Source organism: Patagioenas fasciata, chromosome Z, assembly GCF_037038585.1.
Source record: "Patagioenas fasciata isolate bPatFas1 chromosome Z, bPatFas1.hap1, whole genome shotgun sequence".
NCBI classification, from domain to species: domain Eukaryota; kingdom Metazoa; phylum Chordata; class Aves; order Columbiformes; family Columbidae; genus Patagioenas; species Patagioenas fasciata.
Window position 1 is genome coordinate 19541555 of NC_092560.1, and position 26913 is coordinate 19568467.

The 26913-nt window shown below is 37.8% G+C and overlaps 1 long non-coding RNA gene across 1 annotated transcript in view; it reads right to left on the reverse strand.

Moving 5' to 3' along the window:
* Positions 1–26913, reverse strand: part of LOC136115048 (uncharacterized) — a 36361-nt gene that overhangs the window by 4972 nt on the left and 4476 nt on the right. Inside the window, exon 2 of the long non-coding RNA XR_010653165.2 lies at positions 8503–8565. This is a non-coding gene — a long non-coding RNA (uncharacterized lncRNA). The remainder of the gene's footprint in view (positions 1–8502; positions 8566–26913) is intronic.

The window sequence follows — 26913 nt, forward strand, 5'->3', positions numbered from 1 at the left end:
TCCTCTTCTCCTATTGCATATTCCTTGGGAGAAGAAAATGACACCCATCTCTCTACAGCCTCCTTTCAGAAAGGTTTTCCAAAGAAGAGAAATTGCAAGTCAGAGTGATTTCAGTGCTGTAGAGGGATGCTTAGAAAGCAAATCCATGGCAGTTTGTTGGGTCTGTGATGGAAATAAATTGCTGCTCTGTGTTAATAACTTTTCTGTATTGTTTATCTATCTACTTCCAGCTCCTTATCCTGTCTCCCAGTGCCATGAGGGCTTTGTACTTCCAAAAGGACCATGCAGGGCTGCTCCAACACCAGCCAGCACACACTGCCCATGGGTGCTCTGTGGTTAGAGCTGACTGCAGCCACTGTCATTAAGCTGTTCAGCTTCTTTTTCCTTTGATACTGCATGGCCTGTCATCACAAATAATATAGCACCACATGCAAGCCTCAAGAAGACAAAGTTCAGTCACAAAGGTGAGAATGTAGCAGTTCTCAGAACATTTTTTTTTTTAGAGTAGAAGTGTACTTGTTTGCACAATAAGCTAAAGGAAAGGGAAACACATGCTCCAGACCACACTGCAAACAAAGGCAGAAGTTCATCATTAGGCCACAAACACACATGTGCACATACTACAAACTTGTTTTTTGAAAGGTTTTTAGGAAACTAAAAAATAAATTATTCAGGAAAAAAAAAAAAAAAAAACAAACCAAAACCAGTATTTATTCCTGAGTTTAAATACTGTTTTATCCTGTACATAAATTTGCCCTATAATCCCTGCTACAAGACTTCTATAATTGCTTCAACCATTAAAGATTACATTCACTATCAGATTTATTTTTTGGGAAGACCCAATTTCTGAGAAAAATAATAGAAAGTACTGTCAGTCTGCCCAAACCCTCACCCCCCTGAAGTGTAGAAACTGTCTGCTGAGGAGCTCTAGCCAAGGAGGGTTTAGAGAAGGAACCAATCAATTATTGCAAGCGGTAGCAATGTATAGGCTTTCAGAAGCAGCCACAATCAGCAAATGTTCAGTGGAGACTTCTTAAAGAAGACTGAAGTTAGACCTGTCTAACTAAGTAGCTCACTTTTAAGACCTGATGAATATCTCAATAAAGAGTATATTAAAGTCTTCAGCTAAGCAAGACTTCTCCTTGAATGATGGATGTCTGTCCCATGCAGTCAGATGCTTCTGCTTGCGTAAGCCAGACAAAAAGAAGTGGTAAAATGGAACCCACTATGAGAAAGATAAAAAGAAAACATTACACGAGCCAGACAGAAAACAAGCTGAAGAGGGCTGGATAGAGATATGCAGACTTTGGAAGCAGACATCAGTCAGAGATGGAAAGGAGTTGCTTTCTGAGTTCACAAAGTAGGTAGGCAGCAGCAGAAAAAGTGGATGCCTACAAATGAAGAGACAGACAGCTATTTAGAGGCATGAAAAAAAGGAGAAGGAGTAAAACTGAGCCAGAATGAGTAGGATTAGATGTAAACAAAAGCAAGGGGGATGTACTAGACAGTAGAGCAGAAGGGTCTCTGCAATAATGGAACTTGATATTTCTGTGCCCTTTGTCTTTGCATTTTTCTATCCTCTGTAAATAACATGAAACCTGTTAGCAAAAAAATATATTGCAGCCCTTTAAAATGTTGTTCCTTGTGCAGAATAACACACTAATCCTGGGACAATTTTACCTGTTAATCGTAGTGTTAGGTTTGTGGTGTGCGCCTAATGGCCCAAAGATTGCTGATGGAACAACTCATGTTCCATGTGACGTATTTTTGTTTTGACAGGTGTAGGTTTTCAAAACTGCTGCAGGAAAATAGCTCAAGATAACCCTCATTACAATAGCATTGTCTGCAAATTTAAGTACTTACAAATTATGAACAAAGGAGAACTTTCCATCTGCAGTCTGAAGTCAGTATCCATGTCACAATGCAAATTACATTCCAGGCTAATGGGTTATTTTTTCTCCAAAACCTTGATTTGTTCAGTGAGCAGAACTGACAATAATCAGGGTGTTAAACAGAGTTCTGGTCTGAAGCAGGCTATTGCTGAGGCAATCTTTCAGATAACACAGAACTGGGAACAGGATGAAGAGGCAGTACGAAGGACTCCTCCTCCAGTCTTGGCCTCATCCCTCTCTATTTCCAGTTACCTCAGTCACTATTCTGACCTGTTTCTTCTTTCCTCTTTCCAGTTCTGTTCTCCATCAACACCCAATTCCTTTCTCAGGAATTCCATTAGGGCATGACAGAGCCCCTCTTGGGTCTCCTGGGTCAGTGAGGGTGAGATGCCATTTAGATGGCAAAGGCATGGCTCCAAAACAAAGGCCAGTATCCTGTTAAATACTAAGTCACCAATTCATGGCATTGCTGACAAAAGAATTATCAGAATTTTTTTTAGTGTCTGGTGTGATTTTTCTTGGTAAAGAATTTAATGCTATTACAACAAAATTAAGTCTCACACTTTCCATTCTACAGAATGAATCAGTTCATGTACCCTGAAATCACAGAAAAAAATGTTACGTTGAGACTAAAAATATTATGGCAGACATGGAAACATGGCCTGATAATCTAAGCCTCTGACTTAAGCATAAACCTTAATTTCTATGTCTTACTACTTTTAATGCTGGAATAACTCTATGCTGCAAAGTATGATCAAAACTGATAGTCTCCTTTTTCCCAGCTATTAATTGATTTATTTTACAAATATGCATTGCTTACTGCTGAGTTTGGTGAGAATCATTCTAGTAGAAATGAGAAAAAAAAGTACATGTTAGATCACTAGTCTTTGTGATATTTACTTTCTGTACAATATAAACTTCCCCACTCAGAAACTGTGTCACCTGTGATGCAGGGCCAACAAGAAATTCTCCAACAAGAAAAAGTCCCATATATATTTATGGTACCAGTGCTGCTTTCTCAGAAGAAAGCAAGTAACACTTAGATATTCTTCATCAAAGAATAATATGGCTCTGTGGCTGGCATCACCACCACAGTTTTGGTTTATTTGATAGTGGGGGATCTGCATGGCATCAGGCCTGTTGGCATTTAATGGAACTCACCTTTCTCAAAGTGGAAAGAGGGTCTTTCTTCTTGAACCAGAGAGGGTCCTTGACAGAGCTTTAAACTAAACTTGAAGGGGGAGAGGAATAGTACCAGTCTTGCCTGTGGCAAGCTGTGGGAGGTTAGAGGGACGATGGGCTAACGCGTGCCCCCAGCCTCCTGTTCTGAGACATGCTGGGTACGCTGCAGAACAGCTGAAGTCTTGGAGAGATGGGCCAGGGGATCCTGAGGTAGTAGGAGCCAACAGGGGAACACCAGGAAATACCTCAAAGGAATTAAGGGGTGTTCTCTAGAAAGACAACATAGCTGACAGCCCAGCTGAAGTGCCCCTACATCAATGCACGCAGCATGGGCAACAAACAGAAGGAGCTGGAAGCCACCATGCTGCTAGAAGGCTACGAGCTAGTTGCAATTGCTGAAACTTGGTGGGACAAATCCCATGACTGGAGTGTGGCTATTGATGGGTACAGGCTGTTCAGAAGGGACAGGTGAGGAGGGAAGGGTGGAGGGGTTGCCCTCTTCACTGAGAAATGGGTAGAGTATGGAGATCTGTCTCTGAAGAATAGCCACAAGCAGTCTGGAAGCTTCTGCATAAAAATTAGTGACTGAGGCAACAAAGGAAACCTTGTGGTTCGTGTCTACTACAGGCTGCTCAATCTGAAGCCTTCTTACTTCAGCTACAGATGACATCACGCTTGCAGGCTCTTGTCCTGCTGGGGACTTCAACCACCTCCCTATCCACAGGGAAAGTAGCACAGTGAGCTGCAGGCAAACCAGGAGAGTCCTGGAGTGCACTGAGGATAATTTCTTAAGCCAGGTAATAGATAGCCCTACCAGGGCAGATGCGATATTGGATGTGAGAGTCACCAGCACAAGTGAGGTAATTGGTGATGTCAAGATTGGAGGCAGCTTGGGCTGCAATGATCATGCACTGGTGGAGTTTGCAGTGCTGAGGGATGTGGGACAGGCGAAGAGTAAAGGTCAGGACTCTGAATTTTAGGAAAGCAAAATTCCAGCTGTTCAAAGAATTAGTGCCACGAAAACTGCCCTCAGGAACAAGGGAGCAGAACAGAACTGGCAGATCTTTAGGGATGTTTTCCATAAAGCACAAGAGCTCTCGATGCCCAGGTGTAAGAAATCAGGAAAGGAAGGCAAGAAAATGTCATGGATGAGTCAAGAACTGCTGGTCAAAGTAAAGTCAAGAAGGAAGCACACAGGCAGTGGAAGAAGGGACAGATATCCTGGGAAGAGCATGCTGGACACTGCCCAGTTGTGCAGAGCTGGGGTCAGGAAGGCCAAGGCGCAGCTGAAACTGAACTAAGCAAGGGACACAAAGAATAATAATAAGAGCTTCTACAGGTATGTTAGCTGAAAAAGGAAAATCAAAGAAAGCATAACCCGGCCTGGTCAACAAAACTGGCAAACTGGTAACAACCAGAAGAAGGCTAAGGTACTAAACAACTTTTTTCCATGTCTTCACTGCCAATCTCTCTTCCCACACCTCTCATGTGGAGGGACCTCAAAAGATCAAGTTCCTGACCACCTGAGGAACCTGAATATATGTAAGTCTATGGGACCTGATGAGATGCACCCCCGAGTCCTGAGGGAATTGGCTGATGTAGTTACCAAGACACGTTCCATGATATTTGACATGTCATGGCAGTCAGGTGAAGTCCTTGGTGACTGGAAAAAGGGAAACATGGCACTAATTTTTAAAAGGGTAGAAAGGAGGATCCATCAGCCTCACCTCTGTGCCTGGGAAGATCATGGAACAGATCCTCCTAGAAGCTGTGCTAAGGCACATGGAGGACAAGGATGTGATTCAAGACAGCCAGCATGGCTTCACCAAGGGCAAATCCTGCCTGACCAACTCAGTGGCTATCTGTGATGGAGTAACTGTATCAGTGGACTAAGGAAGTGCTACAGATGTCATCTATCTGCTCTTCTGTAAGGCCTTTGACATGGTTCCTCACAACATCCTTCTTTCTAAATTGGAGAGATATGGATTTGATGGGTGGACTGTTCAATGGATGAGGAATTAGTTGGATGGTTGCATCCAAAGAGTGGTCAGTGGCTCATTGTCCAGATGGAGATCATTGACAAGTGGTGTCCCTCAGGGGTCTGTATAGGGACCAGTACTATTTAATGCCCTCATAAATGACACAGGCAGTGTCAGCAAGTTTGCAGATGACACCAAGCTGAGTGGTGCAGCTGACACACCTGAGGAACAGTATGCCATCCAGAGAGATCTGCACAAGCTTGAGAAGTTGGCCTATGTGAACCTCCTGAGGTCCTGTAGCACAGCCAGGGCAACCCCTGGTATCAGTACAGGCTGGGGGATGAAGGGATTGAAAGCAGGTCTGCAGAGAAAGACTTGGCGGTATTGGTGGATGAAGGATTGGACATGAGCTGGCAATGTGTGTTTGCAGCCCAGAAGGCAAATCGTATCCTGGGCTGCATGGAAAGCAGCATGGTCAGCAGGTTAAGGGAGGTGATTCTGCCCCTCTGCTCTGCTCTGGTGAGACCCCACCTGGAGTCCTATGTCCAGCTCTGGAGCCCTCAGTACAGGAAAGACATGGACCTGCTGGAGAGGGGCCAGAGGAGGGCCACAAATATTATTTTATCTGTTATGAACACTAGCTCTTTCAATATGCTTGTATACTAGCACTGATTTTTTTTTTTTTTTCTTAGTTAAATAAGAAGACTAAATGAAGGACAGAGAATTAACACCACCAGAACATTTAGGTTTCAAGTGTGCTTTTGTTGATCTTATCCATGTAATCAGTGTCTGCTCAGATGAAGTTTTCAGCTGTTGAGAGGTAACTTTTCCTTCTCTTAATAGCAATTGCTTCTCTAGGAACCTAAAGCATGATCAGTAGATACTGATTTTTAAAGTATCAGCCCTCAGAGATGATGAACCTTCCCTAAAGGGTGTTACATTGATTAGAACGGCTTTGTCTAGTGACAGCATGTAAAGGGTTTATATGCAGCCTCAATTCAAAATGCTTTTTAGTCTGTCAGCCTGTCAAATATGAGGTATGTGTGAAGATTTGCTTTCATTCAAGTAAGCTTTTGATATTTGTATTTACTAGTATATTTTTTGTTTATTAAAATATTTTGACAGTTAATTTAATAATAAGTAATAGTAGCACAGAGATAAAAAAGCTAAACTATTTTATACAGTTTAACACTAAGTTCTGTGTAATGTCAAGTGGCTATAGCAATGTAGTGTTTACTTCTCTATGTACTGGTAGGAACCCTTCTCAAACTCAATGTTTTACACATAGGGTTAATTCTGTTAAATCTGCTTACAAAACCAAGAAGAAATCTGGGGAGGAAAGGAAGAAAGGGCCATTTTCATAGAGAGCCCCTTTAAAGCTGAAGAAATAATTCCTCCCTGGTTCTTACTATACACTTTATATACAGTTAAAACTCCTTCTATACCACAAATTCCATGAAATGCTAACTTCTCATTTGAGGCTACTATCTATGATAACTTCTCTTCTGCATTTATGCACAATATAATCAAGTCACAATCACTACATTACTTGCTATTCAGAAATTTACATGTGAAATTCTTTAAAATCCTGAGAAATTATCATGACCACTACAGTTTTCACCAAAAGTCTCTTTGTTAGGCATAAGAGCTAAGACAGAATCACAGAATGGCTGAGGTTGGCAGGGACTTCTGGAGGTCATCTGGTCTGCAGGGTCACCTACAGCCAGTTGCCCAGGACCTTGCTTTTGAATATCTCCAAGGATAGACAATCTACAACCTCTCTGTGTAACCAGTGCTAGTGCTTGGTCATCCTCACAGTGGAAAAGTGTTTGCTGTTCTAGAGAGGGAATCTCCTGTGTTTCAGTTTGTGACCATTGCCTCTGGTCCTGTCACTGGGCACCACTGAAAGAACCTGATTCCATCTTCTTTGCACCCTCCCTTCAGGCATCTATATATATTGATGAGATTTCCCTGAGCATTTTCTTCTCCTGGCTGAAGAGTCTAATCTCTCTCAGCCTTTCCTTATAGGAGAGATGCTCCAGCATCTAAATAATCTTCATGGCCCTTTGTTGGACACTCTCCCATACCTGCATACCTGTCTTTTACTGTGGAGCCCAAAACTGGACACAGGACTCCAGGTGTGACCTCGCCAGTGCTGGTCAGAGGGGAAGGATCTCCTTCCCCAAGATGCTGGCAACACTCCAAATGCAGTCAAATGCATTTGCCTTCTTTGCTGTAAGGGCCTTTTGTGTGAACAGCAGTCAATTCACTCTCTTGAATAAAACCATTCTTGAGTCTTCAAAGTCCTGAAGAAGCTGATTTTCATGATTTTTAGAGAACCTCAGTCTGTTTTAATTTCTGATAATCCTCTTTTTAGTAAAACTGGGCATCATACAGTCTAATGTCTACATTAATATTCTAAGATACTAGTACATAGGTAACATAGAGTCTCCTGACACACCTGTCAGGGCAGGTAGTTTACAGATTGTAAGCTAAAGCCAGCACACAGTAAGGACAATTTTTTTTAAGTGATTTGATGCTAAACTACCATTGAAATCCTTGGAAAATACAATCAAAAAATCTTTAAAAATTTATCTGTAAGTTAGCCGCTTTAAAGTCACTTAAAGTCACCAGTAAAATGGAATATAAATTCCAAATCTTTTAAAATTCTGGTGAGCAGCACAGCAACAAGCTTAGCCTCACTATCATAGGAGATAAAACTCCTCTTCTCTCCCTCTGTAACCCACCTGCTGACAATTGCTCACAAAAAGCTTCCAGCATGACATTTCATTGAGAAATGGAGAACTGACCTAGCATTAGATAAGCAAGTAGAAAGTCATTATGTACATTAATAATAGCTTTAAAAAGGTTTGTGAAACAGTTCATGAAATATTGCAGCTAGAAATACAATGTGTTCTTCATATAAACATTCAAGATGAAGATGCATAAACTATAGATACACTAAATTACTAATCTGCTATTCTCTAACAATTAACCGGTTTTAAGATTTTTGCTGATCAAGGTTCTTTTCTCCCAGTTACAGTTTTACAATAGAATCATAATCAATGCAATGTTACAAATTTTCTTAGACTCCACACTGTATGTCTGTCCTTCAGGGACTTCCCCAGGGCAAAGATTCTTCTTAACTAAATCATACTTTGAAATAATTAGAAATACATAGTTGATTTCTTTCCCAGCTTACTGTTCTACCCAAGGAAACCTTATGCCTCCTCCCGCCACCATAACTGTGACCTTCTTGATTTTACTGTAGTTCAACAGCAACTGCTAAACATTCCTTACCGAAGGCTTCAGAGATTGGTTATTCTCAAGGTTTGATCTAATCTTTCTGGGTGGTTCATAAATAGAGTTTATTTGGGACATAGTGGATAAATTCAGTAAAGGTCTCCAAATGCAAAAGTATTCAGAAGAAAATGAAGGTGTCTTCTTACCCATTAGTATACCAGCTCCAGAGTAAATTCCTGTTATGTAGTAGTTGTTGAAAAGTGCTCCAACTATAAAACAAATTTAGAAAGCAAAATTATACTGTACAACCTGAGCAAGTAATGAAATAAGTCTACGGAAATGTCACAAAGATGATGTTTATGATATTTTTCCATGCTTTATTCAGATTTCACACAGAAAAAGTTAAACAAAGATTAGTTAATATTTGGACATGAATAATAGAAACAAAAATAGTAAGAACATTGAGAACAGAAAAAAGAAAACTTGTCATTTCATTTTACTTTGATTTGACATAGTAACCTGGAATTAAAAAATACAAAATATATTAAAATGATCTGCAATATTTCTGAGATACAGGAGATAAATACTGAAAACTAAGAGCTTTTCTATTCTTTCTAAGATAAACTGGTATACCAGTTCAGTATCTATCATCATGGCTGCCATTCTATTTCCAGCACTTAACAGAGTAGCCATGCTTGAGTTTATACCTTATTTGTGTGTTGGAAAGAGATAAATTATTTTGTATATTACTGTATAGAAATGAGACAACTATACAACATTGGTCTTCAAAACTCCTCCCATTTTGTAGGGAATATTCTACCTTTCAGATGAATTACACTAAACAGCATTACATTTCTCTCCATCTATGACTTCAATTTTTAAAATCAAAGCAAAACAGCTGCTCCTTCGGCAAGACAGCAGGAATGTGAATGTCTCTCACTGCTTTATTTTTTTCTTAACCATTAGGTTGTAGGGAAAGCTAGTCTATCTTGCATTTACAATGACTGAAATATATGACCTAATAAGGAAGAATTCCATCCACCTACCATTAAGTCATGAACTGTAAAGGCTGGTAAAAAAGAAAAAGTAATGCAAAATTTAAAAACAAACAAAAGGAAGCATTATAAATGCCTCTTCTTTATTTCTGGCAACAAAAGAGATAATGATAAATATACATATGGTTTTCTGTTTTGAGGTCTGATTGGGACAGAATTCTCACTGCCATATTTATCATCGAGAAAACCTTGCATTTACAGGAACAATTGAAATGCTGGATATGGAAGAATTTCTGAACATCTTTAGCAACAGTCTTTTCTCACAAGCTGGAATTGCTGGTCACTTTCAGGGAAGAGTGCAGCAAATAATAGTGCCTGAACAAACAGAATTTGTCTGTCAAAAGGCTTTTCCTTCTACAGTCATCAAGACTGAAGGGCATATTTTTAATATCAGTGCTCAGTCCACCCTGTGCTTGGAGTAGAGAGTTCTTCATACGTTTTGTCCTGAACCAGAAAACAACTATGCAAAAAGAATCTGACCATGACACACTGTGTGTTCAATCTCTACCAAAGAAGCTAGAGCACTCTTACTACAAGTTCAGAGCGCTGGTGTGAAGGACTAAGTTTTGTGTGTAAGTGTGGGGTGAGGAAACTTCGGAAGACATGACGGAGTAAGAAATATTTGTTACACAGATATTAATCCTAGGTGTATTCCTATTTGTGATCAAAACACAGTTTTGAACATATTTTATCAAGTCTTCTGCTGAGAGCTACTCCAGCTCATGCCAGAAGAGGGGGGTCTTCTCTTTCACGGCAACTACATGGGCGTAATAACTGTTTGTCTTGGGTTGGACGACCCTTGTTTTCACAGTTTGTTCAGAATGAACCTATTTTTTTTTTTTTTTTAAAAAGGACTTAGTATTCCAGATGCAACTTATAAATAAAAGTACCTCCACTAAGTCTGTATGCTTGTTTATGTGTACAGTATGCTTTTTCATAACAACCTTGAAAAGCCTGTACCAGCCTCAAATTCTTTAAAAACTACCCTAATGTTCTGAGTACGAGAGGAGAGTAAGAAGAAGAAATTACAGACATGTCACGACAGTGAGATAATAGGGTTACTCATAGGCTCTTAAGGCCTATATTATTAGATTCTATATTTAATTCTGACTTTTTCAAATGTTGCACAATTAACACCACCTTTGCTATAATCCTCTTACAAATATACTGCGTGGCAGTGCTGAGGAATGTTTGACTCTTTTCTGTCTGGACTTCTGGGGGAAAAAACAGGCTTTGGGGAAGCATTTTTGAATTAAAAGGAAGATACATGACTTGTATTTTATTTTGAGAGTAGCACAGAAAGACATCTAGAGATGCAATGAAAAAGAGTGATAGAATGAAGGGAAAGCAGGAAGATAAAGTGTAGCTAATACAGTGTTATTATAATAATCCTAAAGAGAAGGAAAAGAGATATCTAAAATGTCAGATTTTAAAACCTATTCAAGGACTGTTACAGAGGTTTCAAAAAACAGAGGGAGGTGATCAGATTTCAGGAGGACAATGCCATTAGCAGTTTTGTTGTGAAATAACTGGTCTGAATTTCCATGTTCAGCTCTGATCCATGACCAGAACAGACCATGCTAACACCATAAACAGTGTGGCAGTTTCTTCTGCAGCCAGATACAAGAATGGTTTGGCCATTTCAACTATTTCATTATTTAAATAAACTCACAAACTCTCTTGGAGTTTAAAAATATACAACAATCATCTTTGTAAAACTTGCCTTGCTACAGCCTGGGAGTAACTAGCTTGGTTGGCTCTCAGTATGGTAAACTGCCACCACCATTGCTAATACAGGACGTCCTTGGAGACATAATTAAAAGTCTAAAGAGGAAACTGTCACACTGCTGGTAAGAAAGAAAAAAAGAAAGCCCACCAGGGGATGGAGATCAAACAAAATAGAACAGCATTTTACTGATCCATTAAAATAACAATTAAAAACCAATACTTTTGTCACAACAGAAAAAAATAACTCTGGTATAGTTAACTTGTACATACAATATACATTGTACTTAAATAACACCTTTCTGATGGGTCTGCCAAGACATTTCACAGATATTAATGGCAATGCTCAGTTAATCAGTTTAAGTCAAAGGAAACCAGTGAGGTTTGAGCTCTGATCTAAAACCTCAAGTATGTGATACATCTTGTCCCTCCGCAGAAAAGACTCAGTTTTGTCTTTGAAGAGAGTAGCACCTGAGAGATATAAAAAACCTTCAAATAAATTTGAGTTGTCAGGCCATAGGTCAGCAGTGTAAGACCTCAGGAGGTGAACTGCAGGCATTTAGTTAGACAACAGACTCAGAAAGTGGATGTTCTGTGTTGCAGTATTGTTTTACAAGTCGAAAGTATTCTTGCAAGAACAGTAAAACTGAATGTGCTGTCCATACAACTATTTAGCAATGTTGTGTGAGACAAAAGCACAATAAGAATGCTGATTTTACCATTTTGTACAAGCTGGAGCTTATATAGGGTTATATCTTAAAAGTCTGTGCACCTAAAGCACACAACACTGCCTCAGCTTAACAGGAAACAGTTCAGACTACAAACTATGAATATTTCTAAGCTACAAAGCAAGGATATTACTGCCAATGTGTCCCTAATTGAAGCAAGGGCTATCTAGTACTAAACAGCTACTGAAACATTTCTCAAGGAACAAGCCACAAGAAACCCACAAGCTCTTGACAGGTCAGAAAATGACATTTGTATTTCTTCTATTTTTGGTTTAGAAAGAGTAAAAACTACTGCATAATATCAATCAAGTGAGGAATGAATAGTAAAGTAGCTTTAAAAAAAACCCTAATTCATCTAATTTCAAACATTTGAAGAAACAGAACTGGAAACAAATGCCAGGGATGTGTCAGATACGAAAACGAAAAAAAATGTAGTATCTTTGACAACTTGTGTGGCAGCATAGAAACACGAACATAGTGACATTTGGGGGAGATCTCAGGAAAGATTGTACACAAATCCTTTGGCAGCAATCTATCAAAACAAGATCAAAAAATTAGATGAAAACTAATGTTTTGAGATAGAAAGGGTATACAGATAGATAATAAATTTCATTTACTTTGCTTAGTGAAATAATGCACTTGAAATTCCCAGAGGTACCTCATGAAAAATATGGAGAATGAAGACTGAAACTAAAGAAGACAGAATTCCACAGAATATCGTTAATCTCTCTGAAAAGAAATGATCCTTAAAATATTTATTATTTACCAAATAATCTTTCTATAAGTAAACTACTATAATTCACTAGGAAAAGCATTTGACGTTAAAGAAAATATAAAACATTAAAGTCTGCTGGGGAAATTCTGATCACAGCAGCTTCTTCAGGATCAGAATTTCTCCCACTGAGAAAATTAAATGAGGTGGTGGCACCACAGAGAAAAGATCCAATCCCAGCTAAGTGAACTGAAACAAGTGAATCAGAAAAAACCCTACTAACAGATATAACTAGTATGGAAAATAAACATTCCTCCCACAAGCCTGCCACATTTGTTTGCAAAAACTGACAAGACAAAATGATTTGTGATGGTGATTGAATTACATTTGGGTAAACAATACTGCAAATATTGTTAGTTATTATAATTTGTTTAGTCAGAATTTCCTTAATATAATGTAACATTTCACCTTTTCCTTCTAACCTATAGTATACAAAAAAAATCACACATTCAGAGGTTTCCTTTAGAACGAGCTAGACCTTTATTTTTACAGTTCTTCAGTAAAACTACGGAGACTAGAGAACAGAATATAACACCCCTATTCTGAGTGTCACTATCAACATGTAGTAAGTTTCACAAATTTGTTCACTCTAAAGCACCTGTGTCTGTATCTAAAGAGGTTACCAGTTTTGGCAGGGAAATGGAAGTGAACAAGAATCTTGTTTAAATTAAGTAAATTTTCTGGTTCATTTACTAGTGAGAAAAAAAAAAAAAAAGAGAAAGATGTTAAGAACAGGAACATCCAGAACTATGTAGTGCTTGATAAAGGAAGAAGTACACAGAACCTAATGTTTAGTATAAAAAATGATGTATCTTTTTTGAAATTAATTTAGCATAAATTAGATGGGAACAGAATAAGAAATGCTTCAAAAATTGCAATGTTGATATGGCTTTAAAACATTTTCCACAGCAATTCTACAGATAGATAGAAATATGTTGCGGGATTTTCTCATTTTTAAACACTCAGCCTTCTACAATATGCATACTATCTGGATTTTTTTTTTTAGAATTAATATGCCTATGGTAATATAAACTTATTAAAATAGATTTTCCAAATTTAGATCCTACATTCCTAGCCAGCACTTTATCCAAATCATCTCCATGGGGGTCTGGACCATCTTTCTTGCAAGGAAAGACTGAGAGAGCTGGGTCTGTTTAGGCTGGAGAAGAAAAGGTTGGGAGGGGATCTCATCCATGTTTATAAATATCTCAAGTGTAGGTGTCAAGAGGATGGACCAGACTCTTTTCAGTAGTACCCAGCAATAGGATGAGGGGCAATGGGCACAGACTGAAGCATAGAAGGTTCCGTCTGAATATGAGGAGAAATGTTTTTATTTCAAGGATAACAGAGCACTGGAACAGGCCGTCCAGAGAGGCTGCGGAGTCTCCTTCTCTGGAGACATTCAAAACCAGCCTGGACACATTCCTGTGTGATCTGCTCTGGTGAACCTGCTTTAGCAGGTGGGTTGGACTGGATGATCTCCAATACCAGGTTAAAGTTCTCTTCCAATGCCATCCATTCTGTGATTTTGTGATTTGTTTAGTAAATTAATCTTAAAATAACCATCACTTTGTCCCACTTGTCTCTACAGTTGTATTGTATGGTTTATGAAGCATTAAGGAGAAATGTTCAGTTTTAAATGCATGTGAATGTCAAGTTTAAATATTAAGTTTCACAAACACCAACAAGTATTGCTGTTTTCTTTAAAACATCTAAAGCTAGCACCCAAACTACCTGATATTTTCCACTATAAGAAAGACACCGAAATGCACAGAAAACTGGAAATCTGAAAGAAAGATATTGTGAACTACAAACTAGACCAGTAGACTGAAAATGTTTTTGGTTATTCTCCTTTACATAGTTTATAAATGAAAAACATGTACTATTATACTAATGTATCATGTACATAATAAAATATTAAAAAATATAAATTACAAAAGGATGAAATAAAGACAAACCAAATATTTTGGTTTTATTAGTTTATTTATTAATGGTACAAAAAACTATTTTCTTCCTGCACCCCAGTGGATTATATTGTGCACACCACACTTTGGAGATCACTGGACTAGACCACTGAGGAATGATGGACATTCTCTGTAGGACTGATTGCTTTCACCTCAGCTGAACAGAGGCTACAATGAGTTTCACTTCCATTCTCAGCAACATCTTCTCCTCTATTTTTTTTTTTTTCCCCAGTCTTAACTATCTAGGAGTTTATAGAGCTGTTACAATCAGACTGCATCTATTGCCTCTGCAACCACTCATCCTGTGCCCAGTGTTGGCAATTAGCAATCATAGTCTTAATTAGCCTGACCCACCTGGCTATTTTGCTACTAATAAATCAATTAATTCAATTCACATGGAGGAACTTCTGTGTAGTACCATAGCTTAATCACTACTGGTCATCCTTGTGTATGACTGTTTTACGCACTAGAAAAACTTAGTATCCAGGTTAAATTTGTATTCCTCACTGATATGCAGCCTGTCAAGCAAGTACAGAGTGTGGTTAGTATTTTTAATGTATGTAGGGATTTGGCAAAAGCCTCAGCAGAGCACAAAGGAGAAACTTGGGATGTAAGCTATGAGCGCTCTGGCACACTGAATTGGATGATCTTTACTTCTCCCTGGATGGTCTGGATACAGCTCACTGTGGGTCTCAGTTTACTCACCTTCCTCAGGAGACTCTGTTACTACTCCATTTCTTAGTTTCTGATGTGAGGAACAGAAGCTTCTAAAACCAAGGTAACTTTGTCACAGGGATCTCTAAGGAGGCTTTTTTTTTTCCTTCCCCTGTAGAAATATTTGGTCCATTGGGGGCTCTTAAGCTATGTGATCTTGTACTTACATCCAAAGATGTCGCACTCCTGTCTTTGATTATTTCCACTGGAAAGAGATTGTCTGTCCCTGTCTCTTTATTTTCCTTTCCTAGCCAGTGTCATGAGGAAACAGAAAAAAAAATCACAGGAATAAAATACATTTTACTGTCTGGCATTTTCTTCTTAAGCACAAGTATATGTTTTTGCACCATGTCAGTGGTGCAGACTTCTGCCAAACGTTGTTTTCTGTCATCACCAGTGTTTCCCCTGTCTTTTCCCACATAAGGTGACTATCACTTTGCTTCGTGAAACATTAGTGAGATTCTCATTAAATGCACTTTCCCTCACAAAAAAAGTGAAGAATCTGCTCTTCTACACTGACATGCTTCAAATTCTGGGATCAAAAATGAGTGCAATATTGCTGAAAAGTGTGGAAAGACATGCTGGATTCAGCAACTATTGAGTAGCTGAACTGTTTGGCACATCTATTAAGTGTTCACAGTCAGAATACCTTTACCATTCCCCGAAAAACTTGAAAAACATCTGCATATCCGAATTCTTCTGCCACCTTGGTGAATTGGTACTGTCTACTAAAGAGTCAGTGCATTCTCAGAATACCATATGAATTACTTGCTTTCACAAAGGAAGGAAGTCCTGCAATGGTGCAGGAAAAAAACTTCCAGTTGCTGCAAAGTGTTGATATCTTTTCATTGTTGGTCATATTCTAAAGTAATATAAAGTTAATAGACCTAAAGTAGATAGTAAATTGATCAGGAACCTTTTTTGTTCCCAGATGTTAGAAAGGCACGTGACTTGCTAGTTGCAGCTGAATGGTTTTAGGAGCATTCTTTTAGGGAAGGAATAAAAACATGCAGACAGAAAACAAAAAAAAAAAAAAAAAAACAAACCAAAAAACAAACAAACAAACAAACAAAAAAATCTTAGATATCATGACCATTACCATACCATTTTATTTTACTGCATGATGCAACTCATATTATTGTGCGTGCTAGTTCTCCAAAGTAAAAGAATTTTATTGCTTTTCACTAGTGGCTATGTTCTATGTAGCATAATTTTTGATAATGTTGAAATCTTAAGGAAAATATTTCTTCAACATACAGAACTAAATGAAATTTTAAAAGCACCAAAGATGGGCTTGGAGGCAAATGGTAGAAAGGTGTTTGATGGCAGGCAAATGACATTACAGTGGAAAAGGAGAAATATTGTAACAACTCTGTAAAAGATTTGAAAGACAGTTGAACACATGCCTCAAATCAGGAAATAGAATGTGTAAATTGCATTGTGGAATTACAATACTAGAAATAGAATGTTTAGATACTCCTTTTCACTTGCAAAAATTACATAAAAAGTGAAAGGTAGGAATGAGCATCAAGAGCAGGTATTCCTCTCCGTTGTCCATTCCTGTTTCATATGCAAGCTCTTCTTTATCTGTCTTACATGTTCATTTTTCTTTTTACTTACATTTATTAATAATAGGGGACTTCACAAACATTACTAGGTTGCCTTGCATCACAATCTCCGTTTTCCTGCCTTTGCTACAAGCTCTTAAATGAAATCTGTACACTGAGCCTTTTTGTTACTCTTCTCACAATTGTATCTCAGTAGTGCCTCAGCAATGTAATTTGTATCTATCATCTCCTGTGCCCTCCCAGCCTCTTCCTACCAGCAGAAAAGTGCACACTGGAGTGTTTCAAACATACCTATAATTATATAAAAACCTACCCTGCCACGTATTTACACGAGATGTAAAAAATCATGAAATGCACCTTGTATTTGGAGCAGAAATTGTGTTTTGTGCAGAAATTCGTAAGAATTGGCACAGAATTCTACAGTGCCAAGAAAGTTTGATCTCCTGTACAGATGAAAAAAAATTCCTTTTTTTAGCAAAAGTTGCACTGTTTCGGTGGAGTTCTTTAATGACCACAGTCTTTATCTCACAGCTTTAGCTGAGTGTACATCTCTCCTGTACGTTGGAATCTTCTTAAAACACTCATTTTACACAGTAGGAACTGAACCACAAAGTGCCTGTAACTTAGCCGAGGTCACACAAGAAGAACAAGAAGGAAACCAAAATTGAACTCAGTTTTCCCAAGTATCCCTAGGGTGCCCCATGAGACATCCCTTCTCTAGAGTAACTGCTTCTAGCATTTGCACATTTGGTATGTACCTCTGGCTATGAATAGCATATTTATTAATGTGTAAAAGTAAGTACAATCTTGAAAATTTATTTTGTTGATACAAAGAATTTATAATATATGTTAAACCTGAAGAGATCTGAAGACATGCTTGTTACTACTAAGAGGAACTCCAAAGTAAGAAGTATATTTACTCATGTAACATATGTTATATAGATTATTCTATGTGGAAAACTAGTGTAGTAGTTTATATACTTCCATGTCATTTTCTTTTTTTTTTTTTTTTTTTCATCTCAATACTTCATCTTTTTCCTTATTTTTAATTCATGGAAGAAATGCTCTCTCAGGATGGAGGGGGAAAGAATAAAAGATAAATGGCTTGAGGGTTAAAAGAGGAATTGTACTGAATGTTACCAGCCTATGAAGATTACCTAACATTGAGAGCAGACAAAGAAGTGGAGGGAGTTTGAGAATAAAACTGTTTATGGTGACTGGAGAAGCAGAAGCCAATGATAGCATGAGAAAATGGCAGACCTAGAACAAGGAGGGTAAGCATTTAGTTAAATAAGTCACTTGAAAGTATTAGATCAGTATTGAAGGCAAAATACATCGGGACAGGCAATTCTGAGCATTTCTGAGTACTCACAGAAATTCTGCAGTAGGATGAAACTAAGTTCCAGAGTCAAGTAGACTGTCTAAAAGTACAGCTGCCATTGTTACTAAGTATTGAGGATTGAATGACTGGTGTGAACAGGTGTTCTTCAAACTATTTGCTTATAGTTAAACATCAATGTACTTTTTGTATGGATGATCTGCTAATGATATGTAAACTGCATTCTTAGACAATATCGACATTAACTTACCTGAAGTGTTTGAAAAGTAGTTAACTACTTCCTGAAATGGACTACTAGTTCTTTCTAAGAGAACTGAAAGCAGTTACTTTTGTTCATTTCATGCATTCAACAGAATTTTTACTATGATCTACTTTCAATTATTTGCCCTTCTATCAGTGTTAATAAGGAAAAGCAAAGACTATGTTATTTTTCTTGCTATATTAAAATAAATTCAAAGAAATATGTAAAGTCTGAAATTTCTTTTAAAAAATAGAACAGGACTTAGTCTGAATTTGAATGTGGTCCCTTGCACTAAAAGAGCCATATGTCTGTGCAAATGAGGTAAATATATCTATTTGTCTTAAATAATAATAAGAGCAACAATAACAGCAATGTTGTTGTCAATCTTGCTGTTTATCTCAGATAAATACACTACACTTTCTAACAGAATCAGATAACAAATGGATATTCTCCACCCTTTCTGGAGACATGTTTTTTCAAGCACACACCCAAGCTTTTACCCAAAAGTGGGAAAAAAAAGCACCATAACCTAGGGTGTCCAAAGTAAACTATTCAGGGTCAGTAATAGCGGCTGTATGTCTCTTTAATCATAACTATTTTCCTTCCTAGCTCTCCGCATGGAAACCTGACTGCCAGTAGAACTGATTTTAGTGACAAATGATTGAGGAAGTTCACAAGTCACATGAACATTAACACAAAGAGGGGATAAAGTATACCCATTCCCTGTTAAATGGTGCCTAAGTTCTGCATTAAAACATAGGGTCAAATTATTTAATACTCTTAACCTACCTATCAGATTTAATTCACAGATCCAAACTTTATATTGTGTGGAGTAAGTTTGTGTTTCCTGCATGGCTTGAAAGCTTTTATTTTTGAGCCTCTGTACTGATAAAGAATACTGTAACCAATTTCAAATGCTGAATAATTTCTGAAGTCAAATTCAGATGCCTAGTACTGTCAGCATGAGACAAATTAATTTCTTCTAATATACCTGTAAGTTTTGCAGCTTTGCAAGTGTTACATGTCTTTGGGCAGCCTTTATCTGAAAGCTATCTAATTCTGCTGTTTGACTTTATTCTTGTTGCTTACATAAAAACATTTCTGCAAATAAATACTTTTGTACTCTGAACAGACAGTCCTATAAGCTTCATAATTTTATAATTTTGGCTGTGATATGAGATGCATTTAGATGCATCACTCATACTGGAGATATGTCTTATTTAAAACTTTAACCACAACTAGTATCTGAAAAGATTTACAAGAAGACAAAACAATCATCCTGCCCTCAGTCCAAAAGTTATTGCTTACTGAGAATACAGTGATTCAAGAAATCCCCAGCCTGGATATGACTTAAGTATCACATGTTAGTTCTGGGCCAGCCAAATATCTTTACTGTGGTTAGCAGTCTGCAAGACAGTGCAAAAGACTTTGAATTTGATTCCCTGCTTTGTATACTTGACCAAACAGAGGGCTATGTTCATGCCTGTATAACATCTTTCATCCAAGAATCTCTGAAGATGCACAGCAGGAAAATGCTGAACTGTTGGTGTCCTTAGGGTGATTTTACAAAGAAGGGGCCCGTGCATGAGATACCAAAGAATCCGAAATCAATTTTTCAAACTTGCAAATATTTTATAATGGGAGATCTAGTTTTTACTAATGGGAAGTATTTCTACTAATGTTAAGTGAATGCACAGGTCTATGTCAAGCCAACCAGAACCTAGCACCCTCAAAAATTGTTATCCTGGGTAACTCTTAGAAGGTAGTTTTCAGAGAAAAATGCACAAGCCTTCACTGCCTTGTCAATGTAACTCCATTGTGCTGTGTTTGCAAAGCTGTAGTTAAACCTGAATGAATAAGTTTTTCAGGATACAAGCTATTCTGCACACAGCTACCAGGCTATCTACAATGGGTTTCAAAAGTAATGTCCTAGTGATAACATCTGTACTGTTTTGTAACTGAGCTGGCAATCTTCGGATAAGCAGAGTCACAACTACTTGGCTCAGCTGTGTCTTGAAACACACGGCATGGCTTATTGGAACAGAGGAAATTTGACAATATTGGCCATAATTTTGCTAATAACTTTGGTGGCAGAGTAAAGCATATTTTATAAGGTTTTGATAAACTGAAAGCAGATCAGAATGGACCGTTTAAAACGAACTGTTAAAGAACAACACAGAGTAAGGTAAAAATTAAATTAAAAAAAGACTAGCATCTTGGATACTGTGTATCACAGTAATACGGATGGTGAGATGAAGTTAGAGTGGAACATAAACTGACTAGTTCAGTATGACATTAAAAGGCAAATGCCATTTTGAACTATATTACCAAGAACACTGTATAAAAATATGTATGAGGTAATGACTCTATTGTCTATGGATCATACGAAGCTTCAGTTAGAGAACTATTTGCAAATCAGTCCAGTGAACTTGCTGACATTTATGTAAGTTGAGTAGTACTCAGGGAAAAACAAGAAGAGTGCTAGTAATTTTCAGAAATACAACCTGTGAAGAATGCTTCAAGGAAAAGGCATTTTCTGGTCTATGAGGTAGACAGAAGTCTGACAAGAACATGACAAAGTTCTTCCAGTGTTCAAAAGTCTGCTATGAAGTCTGTCTAGGATATGGCAAGAAGGTATCAGTTTCTTTATAGGGAAAAAATATTTCCCTTAGCTATTAGGAAAATCTAATATTATAGGCAGTGAAGTACTGGAGTAAGCCACTTACAGATAGTTGGATTTTTTAGAAAATTCTGGACCATCATCTCTTGAAGACATGCTACACATATTAATCTTGTCTCAAAACAGATTAGAAGTCTTGAGATTTCATCCAGATCCAAAACTCTGCAATTCCATGAATTCAGAGTGACATACACACTGCACAGTGCAGTTTAAAATGAAGTAACATATCCCTGTTTGGCATATACAGCGGTCATGCTGAATGGCTTGTGTCTTCTGCTTACTGTCACAATACCTGCTTTTCATTTCAAAGGCACAATACCAGTAACCTGTTGTTACTTTATATCAACAGATTTATTTTTCCTGGTATTGGTGATTAAATTTTGAGCATAAAGTATTGGCCTAGCCTTTCTAATAATACCATTAAGTATTTTAAAGGCTGGAGGTAACACTTTTTTGAATAAGGCAAGTAAAGAGTGAAATACTAGATAAGCTACAAGTAGCTCATTATGTATTTGTTTTGATGCCTCTCTGTTACAAAATGAGGTATTCTCTGCTAGTTGGACTCCTGATGAATAGCATTTTCCTTTGGATCTGGAAAAATATATCCATTGATATGCTTCTACAACAGATTTCTTGAATAAATGCCTCCTACTAAAACTATACATGGAGTACCAGATGTCTGTGTCTTTCCTCTGCATAAGTGTGGCACGTAAATTAGAGATCGTCCTTCCTTTAATATACAGAATTTATTTTAGCTCCAATTTTGAATCAATTATTTGAATCCTATCAACATCTCTTACTAAGCACATACGTATATGTGCACGTGTGTGTGTGCTTAGTCTGTAAAAAAATAAGAACATGAAGAAGGTGAAGAAGCTACAAGGAAGTACTTTTTGTCTTTTAAGAGAAAGATGTGAAATGAGTTAGAAGAATGCAAACAGTAACTATCCAGCTTCCTTTTAAAAATGTGACCTGGACTATATTTCAATCATTCTTTAAACTTTCAGCAAAAAAAAAAAGAGAAGAAAACATATTGAAACCCTAACCTATCCTGTATTATTAAAGACTGAAACAGGAAATAGCAATAATATTATGGGAGGCACTGACAATAAAGCTACAAGACTGTAGCCACTAGGCATGTGTATCAGAAGATTCAGCTAATTCTGTGACTAGTCAGTTACAGACTACGGAGTAGAAAAGCTGATATTTTAAGTTAAAATATTTTATTTGCTAACCATGTCACTGAACTGAAGATGTCAAATAACTACTGCTGAGATCTTGACATTGTAGCAGTTATTATGGTTATCATATCTCACAGCTTGCAGCATTTCTTCTTTAGTAGTCCCACATTTAGTTTGCTACCAGTGCAATACCCATTAACAGGCAACAGGTCAGGCAGAAGAAACTTGACCTCATCACAGTAATCTGTGGAACAATGTTGCCACCTTTGACTGGCATAGGTTTTAAAGCTGTTTACTAGATCAACCTGGGGGTGGCGAGCAGGACCACATGGGCAGGTTTATTACAATGCTTCTATTTTTTTTAAGCAACTGTTATAGTTGTTTTGATGCTTCTAAGTACTAGAACATTTAAAATTATGGTGTCTGTATCACAGAGGCAATCAGTGTGCTACCAATTTTTTTTATATATGTGTATCAAACAACAGCAAGTCTTGCTTGTACACAGTGTATCTGTTTGCATTGAGCCATTAAGCAAACGGTATAAGCATATAGAAGCCTTTCAGATGCACAAAGAAATCAGAAATAGAGGGTCAAATTAAAATGTTTACAATATACAGCATAATTTTACAAAGAGAATCTCAGTTGCTACAGATTCAATTCCATATTCAGAGAATATGGAATTCACCTAGCCTTTATGAGTATTTCACAAAGAAGAGTTGCAGCTGTTCAAATAACTCCCTTTGTCACCTCTTTAGAGCATTGCCTCGACCTCCTCACATCTGGCTCTGCTCTGAGACAGGTATTCAGTGACAGTGCTGGTAGTGTGGATTATAGAAAGTTTCTCTAAACATTTTGTAATTTAACTTTCATAGCAGAGAGCCATATTTTTCTATCCTTGAAAGACTCTCCTGCCCTGCATAGTTGAAACTCATGAACTAGAAGAGTTACAAATGCTGAAAGATCCACATTTTAATTTTGAAGTGACTCTAAAACATTCTGAGGTTTTAAAATAACCATTTAGTCAACAGTTTGCTATTCATCTTGTTCTCATTGTCCATCCATGCACACATGGAATAAATTCCTTTTATTCCTTTCATATATAACATATATATATATATATAGGTGGGGTCAATTTAGTAATTCAGAAAATACAACATCCAAAAACTTGGAGAGTTTGGTCCAAGGTCCAACACCAACCCTCTGGATGTAAAATCAAACTAACTGAAAGTGGGGCAGCTAAAGGATAGATATGAAATTTGGAGTTCTATTTGCATAGCACTGTCAATTCCAAACAGTATTTGGCTTATGATCCGGTGACAGAATGGCAGGGATGAACAAGCACTTTAAAAAGGAAAGTAGTTTTTGGACAAAATATTTTAATTTCCCAGTTTCTCCAGGTTCCTGAGATTTTATGCAATGCCTGTAGCAAAGTCTACACCTTCTTTTTGCAATTGCACCTGATCACAATGTGAGAAAGAAAAGAAGTCTAGTAGACATCCTCAACAAAGTATTTGTACTAAGGAGCAGTGAGAGTACCCAGCACTCTGACTAGATCTTTGGATGTGAGGCTTAGAACCCAGTTGAAGTTCAAACAAGACCTATTAAGTGGTGTTAAAGCAGCTGAATCCTCTGCTAGGATAGTTCAAAATCTAAAAGTCGGCCTTTGGAAAGAAGGCAAGGATCAAGCTCTCAATTATTCTGCCTTTTCTTTCTCTTGACATAAAGATAAAATTGAATTTTAACATCTGAAGCGATTATAAAAGAAATAAAAAAGGAATACAGAAGTTATAATGCATAAGGAATCATGATTATGTCACTGCTTTAATGTTCTGCACTGTATTCAGCTTAGATAGTCACAACCATTTTAAGTCTCCACTTAAGCAAGGTGTATATAGCAGAAAAAATGTTCTGCTAAACGAAGGGAAACCTTAGCAGTGATCTTAAAAGACTGGACATGATAGATTTTGTTACTTCCCCTGCAATAGTACATCTGACATTTTTGTTGCTTTTAAGATACTGAGCCACCAATAACTTTCAGCTGTGACTGAGGCATTTTATTTGTTAAAACTCATTCATGAAAGCAAGATAAGTGCACCAACGCTCACTGCAAGATACCAGGATAAAAGAGGTAAAATCCCATCAACAATTATAGTTCAAGGCTAAAGCAGTTAAACTGGATAAGAAAAAAAAAAAGAGACTTCTCCTATCATGCTTACACTGAACTCTCCAAGGCAATCACTTTTTACTGGAGTAATATAAGGAAAACAAATGGTAAAACACTAAGAGAACTGGAAAACATTGAGATTCACTTGGGAAAAATACCCTCAAGTGTTATATGAGATAAGCCAAGACATATTCCAGAATGCGTATAGAACACCACGTGTGGTCTCTGACTAGCAATTACTAAGCTATAGAAAACAATTTTGATGGACAGAGATTGGAAGTGACAACAGAGAAAGAAGAAACTTCAATCTAGAGAGCTCTTAAAAGTAAATGTGTGTATTCTTAGTGGAGAAAGGATAACCATAGAATGAGCAAATATGTCTTTTTACTTTCTTTACTACTTTAAGAAAGTTGCTGAAACTTATTGGACCTTATTCCCTTCATCTCTAAAGTGGGTTGAACAGTTTTGTTTCTTTGCTCATGTTCAAAACTTTCCCATGTCCCTTGCAAAAGCTGTTGTAGAACTACAAAGTAACATCTGTATCTATAGCTTTTAATATATGTTCTTCCAGCTGAGGTCATAAAGTACTGGAAGCACATTTGTCTTTAAGAACATCTGCTAATGCATTTGCAAAAGTCCAGGATAAATCAAACTGTGTGGTACTACTCTCTAATAGAGTGTTAGAAAAGATTGGGTACAGACGGTATCGCACAAAACTGATGGATATGCTGCAGACAATCTTTTCTCATCTTAAAACCCCACAACTATGACTAGGAGAATCTAGCAATACTTAAGTGCTGGAAAGACTTCAAATCACCTTCAGCATTTTCGTGCAAAATGAGGCAAAAGAGACATAATTACCTATTCTTAAATTAACTTCCTGAATGACAAAAATGCTTTTTGATCCAGAACACTAAAGTATCTGTATTATCTGACATACTTTCATGAACCTTATAGTGAATGTTGTCAGCTGGTTAACGAGGGTTAGAAAGTTATATGTTCAGAAGTTAAGAAATGTTGTCATTACAAGTGTCTACAGAACATTAATTCAGCTTTCATGTGATGAGTACAGAGTGTCTGAAATTATATGATCATGTACTGTTTTCTCCCTGCAAGCTCTGTCTGTATCAAGTACACAGAATGAGTGATGTCCTTTAAATGAAAATAAGTGTCTGTATAAGAAATGAAGCTTCCTTCTTCAGAGTCCGGCTTAATCTTCTGCTGAAGTTTTAAGGTATGTGATGAATGAGACAGGAAGAGAAAGACAGATGTATGGTTAAAGCAGATGAAGCAGTTAAATCCCACCCTGGAGAACTAGATTCTACCCCTGTCTCTGAGATCCTGTATAATCCCAGGCAACTCACTTTAAACAAAATGTTTAGTTGGTCACTTGTTTTTTACCTCCTGGCTCAGGTCTCTGCGGTCCGTAGCTAAGTTCAGGTGAACTCCTTCAGAAGCAGTATCCTTGATACCCTGCTCACATCATGTAAAATTTCAAACTCTTCCTCTAAAATACCAGGAAATTATAGTTTACCAGGGAAAGTATCAGACTCTTTTTTGTAAGCATCGGCTAACAAGAATCTTACAGAGTTCAACAAATATAATTGTACAATCTTCCACTTGGGAAAACATAATCTAGGTGTGCAGCACAGGCTGGTACATACCAGGTTGGGGAGCAGCTCTGTGGAAAGGGACCTGGGGGTCCTGGTGGACAACAAGCTCAATACAAGTGAATTGTGTGCTGCTGTGGCAAAGAAAGCCAATGGGATGCTGGGCTGCATCAACAAGGACATCACCAGCAGACATGAAGAAGTCATTATCCCCACTCTACTCAGTGCTTGTCAGGCCACACCTGAAATACTGTGTTCAGTTTTGGTCCCCACTGTGCAAAAAACATGTGGACAGGCTGGAGAGGGTCCAAGGAAAGGCCACAAAGATGATCAAAGGACTGGGAAGCCTGTCATAGGAGGAAAGGCTGAGAGAACTGGGCTTGTTCAGCCTTGAGAAAAGAAGGCTTAGGGGAGACCTCATCACCATGTTCCAGTATTTAAAGGGTGGCGACAAAGAAGACAGAGGCTCCCTTTTCACAAGAAGTCACATGGGAAATACAAGAGGTGGTGGGTACAAGTTACTCCAGGGGAGATTCCAGTTGGACACAAGAGGGAAATTTCTCCCACTGAGAACAATCAGCCATTGGAATAATCTCCCCAGGGAAGCGGTGGATTTCCCAACACTGGACCCTTTTAGGATTCAGCTGGACAGGGCGCTGGGCCACCTTGTCTAGACTGTGCCTTTGCCAAGAAAGGTTGGATCAGATGATCCTCAAAGTCCCTTCCAACCTGGTATTCTATGGTTTTGTGATTCTATAATAACAAAAGCACAGGTATTTTTTTCCTAATTAGATCACTGAAAACAGCTGAAGTTCTCCTGAAATGTCAGACACCGACAGATCAACTGGCATAAAACTCAAAAATGTTTAAAAAGAG